The sequence below is a fragment of the Nycticebus coucang genome, chromosome 23, assembly GCF_027406575.1.
Source record: "Nycticebus coucang isolate mNycCou1 chromosome 23, mNycCou1.pri, whole genome shotgun sequence".
Classification (NCBI taxonomy): domain Eukaryota; kingdom Metazoa; phylum Chordata; class Mammalia; order Primates; family Lorisidae; genus Nycticebus; species Nycticebus coucang.
Window position 1 is genome coordinate 14781355 of NC_069802.1, and position 6400 is coordinate 14787754.

General features: G+C 39.1%; 1 non-coding gene across 1 annotated transcript; it reads left to right on the forward strand.

The window, feature by feature from the left end:
• Nucleotides 1-318: 318 nt before the first annotated feature.
• LOC128576145 (U1 spliceosomal RNA) lies at nucleotides 319-481 on the forward strand. Its single transcript, XR_008377260.1, has one exon. It is a non-coding gene; the product is annotated as a U1 spliceosomal RNA (small nuclear RNA).
• The last annotated feature ends 5919 nt before the right edge of the window (nucleotides 482-6400 follow it).

Genomic DNA, 6400 nt, shown 5'->3' on the forward strand with positions numbered 1-6400 from the left:
TCTAATATAATTTTTGATTTTGTTGGATCAAGAATCACCTGTTTCATCTTTATTTTCTCATATAGTAAATATAGCACTTTATTTGATTTATTCATGCATTCCTTTACTAAAAATAATACAATCCATATTCAAAAGCCCAAGAACAAAATAAGCTTATTTCCCATTATGATAATGAACAGGAATCTTTTTGTAATGGACCTCAGTAATTTTTGATTTTTTAACTCACAAGGAATTCAAAGAATTGAGTGACCTTGCCTTAAGAAAATGTCTTTAATAATAATAATAATAAAAAGAAAAAGAAAAGAAAATGTCTTCATTATACTTACCTGGCAGGGGAGATACTGTGATCACAAAGGTAGTTTTCCCAGGTGAGGCTTATCCATTTCACTCTGGATGTGCTGACCCCTGCGATTTCCCCAAATGTGGGAAACTTGACTGCATAATTTGTGGTAGTGGAGGACTGCGTTTGCCCTCTCCCCTGTAAAAAAAAAAGAAGAAAAAAAAAGAAAACGTCTTCATTTCCCATATACTTATAGAGGTGAACATTTTTTTCAGAGTTTGTATATAGTATAATTACCCTGATTTGATAACTTTACAGTTTATACATGCACTGGAGCATCGTGTCATACCCCATAAATATGTGTACTTACTATTGGTCAATCATAAACTTTTAAAACTCCTTTAAAAACATGTAATTGATGAAGAACCCTATCTCGTCCACAAATACTAATTATAATTCATTACTAAGGTCATATTTAATTACACAATTATTTATTCAAATACATTGTTCATTTAAATAAGTCACTTATACAATTTAGTTATTTAATTATGTAATGAATTGGTACCATAAATATGAACGTTAATTTTTCAAAAAAGTGTCCCTAAGAAATTTGCAGTAGAATTTTACTTTTTATCTTGGCATTCTGGAACACTTTGAATATACTTAGTACAGTAATTCAATCAAGATTTTTAACACTTAGATCCCTATTTACAGGAAAATTTAAAAACGAAAATGTCAATTTATATATAATTTTTTGTAGCAGTCATATTGTAAGGTAATCAATGAAAGACTTACAAGTATAAGCGTTTATCATTCTACAATAAAATTTCTTCAAGGGACACAGCTCAACAAGCTCAAGGAGAAACAGGCTCAAAGTAAAATATCTCATTATTCTGAAGGTCTTTATGCATTTTTAACAAAGGATTTTGGTGGCTATTACCTTGATATGGCATTTGTAAACCATTACTTGCCCTTAAGACACTATGGTAATAATTTTATTTTTTTATTTTTATTTTTATTTTTTTTGAGACAGAGTCTCAAGCTGTCACCTTGGGTAGAGTGCTGTGGTGTCACAGCTCACAGCAACCTCAAACTCCTGGGCTTTAACGATTCTCTTGCCTCAGCCTCCCAACTAGCTGAGACCACAGACGCCCACCACAATGCACAGCTATTTTTTGTTGTTATTGCAGCTGTCATTGTTGTTTAGCTGGCCTGGGCCGGGTTTGAACCCACCAGCCTTGGTGTATGTGGCTGGCATTCTACCCCCTGAGCTACAGGTGTCACCTGGTAATTATTTTATTTGTAAGTGTCAGTGTTATATAATATGCCAGAAATTATAGTCTTTCCAATGATTTCACTTAAGATGAAAAAATTTAGATGTCACATAAAACAGTGTGATAGGGGATTTGCTTTAATGTAATTCTTTTAGGGAGTTCACAAGCTGACAGGGTGAAGCCCAGTGTCCAGGAGACTGAAAGCCAGGAGGTCTGGCTAGAGCCCAGGAATCAGGTTATTTAACTGTCCCCCAGGAAGTCTAACAACCAGCCTGATTGGGAACGTGATCGTCATTTGATTTAGATGGATGCTTTTATTTAAACTTCTGAGAATCTTGCTGTATCTATTTACAGTAGTTTTGAAGCTTAGGTTTTTCAGAAGACCCAGCTATATTCTACACTGTCTGTGATCAAGCCGCTTCGCCTCATTATCCTTCATCACATTCATCTGGGTTTCTTCCCAGGTGGTCTGACTGCAGGAAACTGCTCAGGTGGTTTTTGCAGACTCTTTCTCCTAGTGATAACGTCAAGGGTGATAAACAAGGTGCTTCTCTGCATTCTATGAAGAAAAAGCATGCAAAGGCCCTGACCGGGCTGCAAGAGGTTCCAGGTGTGGGTGCCTTCTCTTACAACGTACTCCTGGGCCCTTGTACCCAGGCTCTGGTGCTTGAGTCATTCCCAGGCAGCAAGACAGGAATAAACCATTCCTATGAGATGGCCTTTCCCTGTCTCCAAAGAAAGGCCTAAGAAGGACTTTCAGAGAGGTTGGAGATGGTCAGCTGAAGGGATATGGGCAAGAACCCTAAGAACATGGAGGAAGTGCGGGGCCGTGTGAGCAAGGACGGCCACGAGAAAGGGCTGGGAGTGCCTGAGTGGCTTTTAGGGTCATGCACATCTCTTGTTCATTTTAAATGGTTGGCTACATTGCGATGCACTCATACCTCATTTCCTCCAACCCTCAGTGAATTCTGCCACACATGTGGTGTTAGCGGTACTTTGAGGGGAGAGAATTAAAGGAGAAGACGGCAGCATGAGATGTTTCAGGGGACCCAGAGCTGAGAGAATAGAACTTCTACAGGAGGGAAGACACACCCAGAACCCCCCAGAGAGTTCAATGGAATGGGAAATCCATGCAAGTGTTGACTAGGCATGTACATGCACTTGAGAATCCACAGAGAGGAAGGATGACGGCTGTGCCATGTAAAACTCACGTGAGATGAAAGGGTAAACTGTTTTAATTTTTTGAGTTTTTTTTTTCAAATTAATATGAGGGTACCCTTCACCCAGGGGTCATGTTATACACCCTGATAATGTGCACATGAGGTGAGATCCTGCCTCATGCCCTCCCTCCTTCTGCCAATCGTCCTCCCCCTCCCACCTCCCTCTACCCCTGAACTGGACTATATTAGTGTTTTATTGTTCTTCTGAACATGTAATTGTTTATATATTTATTTCATATTAGTATGGAGTACATTGGATATTTATTTTTCCATTCTTGTGGTACTTTACTAAGAAGCATGTATTTCAACTCCATTCAGGTAAATGTAAAAGATGTAAAGTCTCCATCTTTTTTAATGGCAGAATAATATTCCATGGTATACATATACCACAGTTGGTTGATCCATTCATGGGTTGATGGGCCCTTAAGTTGTTTCCAGTAAACCAGTTTTAGATGATATTGAACTTATTTCTTTCATTTTCATTTTAAAGGTAACACACAAGATAAAAAGTTTGAAGAGTATGAAGAGATTAGGGAAACCAGAAAAATCATGTATAAATACATATTTTTTGTTGAACAAATGGGAACATTATATATTTGCCAGATTTCTTTTTCTTTTAATATTAAAAAGACAGATGATTCTAGAAGGCTGAAGGACCTGAAGACAGTAGGCAGAGCTACCACTTGGGATGTCCCTACATTAGCTAGTTTAGTCCTATTTTATGGATGAAAAAAATGCACGCTCAGAGATGCTAAATACAGTGGTGTATGTTGCTTCTTTGTGTTTGCAGATACTATGCTTTGAAAGTTTGTGGCAATTCTATATCAGGCAAGTTTATTGGCGCAACTTTTCCAACAGCATGTGCTCACTTCATGTTTCCTGTCACTTTTTTGGTAGTTCTCACAATATTTTAAACTTTTAAAAAATGATTGTATTTTGTGGTGATCTGTGATCATTGATCTTTGATGTTACTATTGTAGTTGTTTTGTGGGCAACCATGAACCATGCCCAAATGCTATGTGTGTTCTGACCCTTCCATGGCCATTTCACCATCTCCTTCCTTCTGCTCAGGCTCTCCCCCACCCCATTCCTTGAGTCCCAGCAGTATGTAAATTAGGCCAATTAATAACTCTACAATGGCCTCTATATGTTCTGTTGAAAGGAAGAGTCACACATCTCTCACTTTAGATCAAAAGCTAGAAATGATTAAGCTTAGTGAAGAAGGGATATCAAAAACTGAGACAGACCAAAAGCCAGGCCTCTTGTACCAGGCTGTGAATGCAAAGGAAGTGTTCTTGAAGGACAATAAAACTGCTACTTCAGGAAACACACAAATGGTAAGAAAGTAAAACCATCAGATAATATGAAGAAAGTATTGGTAGTCTGGATTGAAGATCAAATCAGCCACAACATTCCCTTATGCCAAAGCCTAATCCAGAAAAAGACCCTAACTCTCTTCAATTCTGAAGCTGAGAGAGAAGAGGAACTCACAAAAGAAAAGTTTGAAGCTAGCAGATATTGCTTTATAAGATTAAAGAAAAGAAACCAACTCTATAACTTAACAATGCAAACTGAAGCAGCAAGTGTTAATGGAGAATCTGTAGCAAGTTAACCAAAAGCTAAGGTAATTAATGAAGGTGGCTGCACCCAAGAACAGATTTTCACTGTAGACAAAATAGCCTTTGATTGGAAGGAAATGCCATCTAGGGATTTCATAGCTAGGGAGGAGAAGTCAAAGCCTGACCTCAAAACTTCAAAAGACAAGTTGACTCTCTTATTAGAGGCTAATGCAGCTGATGACTTTAAATTGAAGAAAATGCTCATTTACTATTTTGAAAATCCTAGGGTCCTTAATAGTTATGCTAAATCTATTCTGCCTGTGCTCTAGAAATGGAACAACAAAGCCTTGATGATAGCACATCTGTTTATAGTATGGCTTACTAAATATTTTAAGCCTATTGTTGAGATCTACTGCTCAGAAAAAAAGATTCCTTTCAAAATATTACTGTTCATTGACAATGTCCCTTGTCACTCAAGAGCTCTGATGGAGATGTACAAGGAGATAAATGTTGTTTTCATACCTACTAACGTAGCATCCATTCTGCAGCCCATGGACCAAGGAGGAATTTTTACTGTCAATTCTTTTTATTTAAGAAATATATTTTTTAAGGCTATAACTACTATAGATGGTGATTCCTCTAATGGATCTGGGCAAATTGAAAACCTTCTGGAAAGGATCCACCAGTCTAGATACCAGTAAGAACATCTGTGATTCATAGAAGGTCAAAATATCAACATTAAGAGAGTTGAGCAGCAGTTGATTGCAACCCTCATGGATGGTTTTGTAGGGTTCATGACTTCAGTGGAGGAAGTTCTACTGTGGGTGAAACGCTATCAGAACAACATTACATGCTACAGAGAAAACTATCGTGAAAGCAAGACTCAACTTCATTGTTTTCTTATTTTAAGAAATTGCCACACCCATCCAGCCTTCAGCAATCACCACTCTGACAAGTCAGCAGCCAAAAGTCTGGGGCAAGACTTTTCACCAGAGAAAAGATTATGGCTTGCTGAAGGCTCAGATGATCATTACCCTTTTTTAGCAATTAAGTATTTTTAAATTAAGTTATATGCATTGTTTTTTTCAGATGTAATACTATCATACCAGGTAGTATAAACATAACTTTTATATACACTTGGAAAACAAAACTGATTTGCACGACCTGCTTTATTGTGGTGCTCTGGAGAACCACAGTATCTCCAAGGCATGCCTGTAATTTGGCCAAGTCACGCAGCTACAAAGTGGAAGTACTAGAATTTGAACCAGGTATGTCTGGCTCCTAATTGAAAGCTTTCCCCAATCTACCATGCTCAATCCCTTCTTCTGGCACAGGGCGGGGTCTGTCACTCCCTTAAAATTCAAATGTCATCAACTGGGAGAAAGCTGTAGCAGTTGGCAGGACCTGGCATCAAAATATGTGGCCCAAGCACCTAGAACACTTGAACTTTGGTTTGGGGAGGGACATCTAATGAGAAGCATTAGATGAGAAGCAATGGGTGTTCTACTCACAGAGTAAGAAACCAGGGAAGGCAGGGAAATCTCTTAGCACAGGGTCCCAGACACTTGCTTGGGCCTCTGGGACAGGATGCCAGAATCTAATGATAACATTTGGTGAGAGCTAGTCAGGATATGGGAAGACTGGCTCCCCTTTCCTTTGGGAGTACATCCCTCTTACCGTGGAGAATGCATTCCACATGCAGCAGTTATCAGATGGTGCTTTTACTGGCTGCCCCCTCCCCGCTACCTGGGTAGACACTGAGACCAAATATAGCCAAGCAGAGCATGCAGCCCTCCTGGTTTAGTGGTTGGTCTCAGTATGTCCACATAACCGGGTCAGGGATAATCAGAGTCCTATGTGGGATTTTTAATTTTCCAAGGGCTATGGGAAAAGATTTCTACCTTCCACTATGGTTGCTGGGGCGGGGGGAATGTGAGTCTGGCTTTGCTGGTCACTATCCTGCCTTTCTGAAAGATGAAGAAAGGAAGAGAGAGACCTATCCCTGACAACATGACGAAGCCTCTGAATCTTATGCTGGACACCCATTGTACCCCTGGACGTCATCGT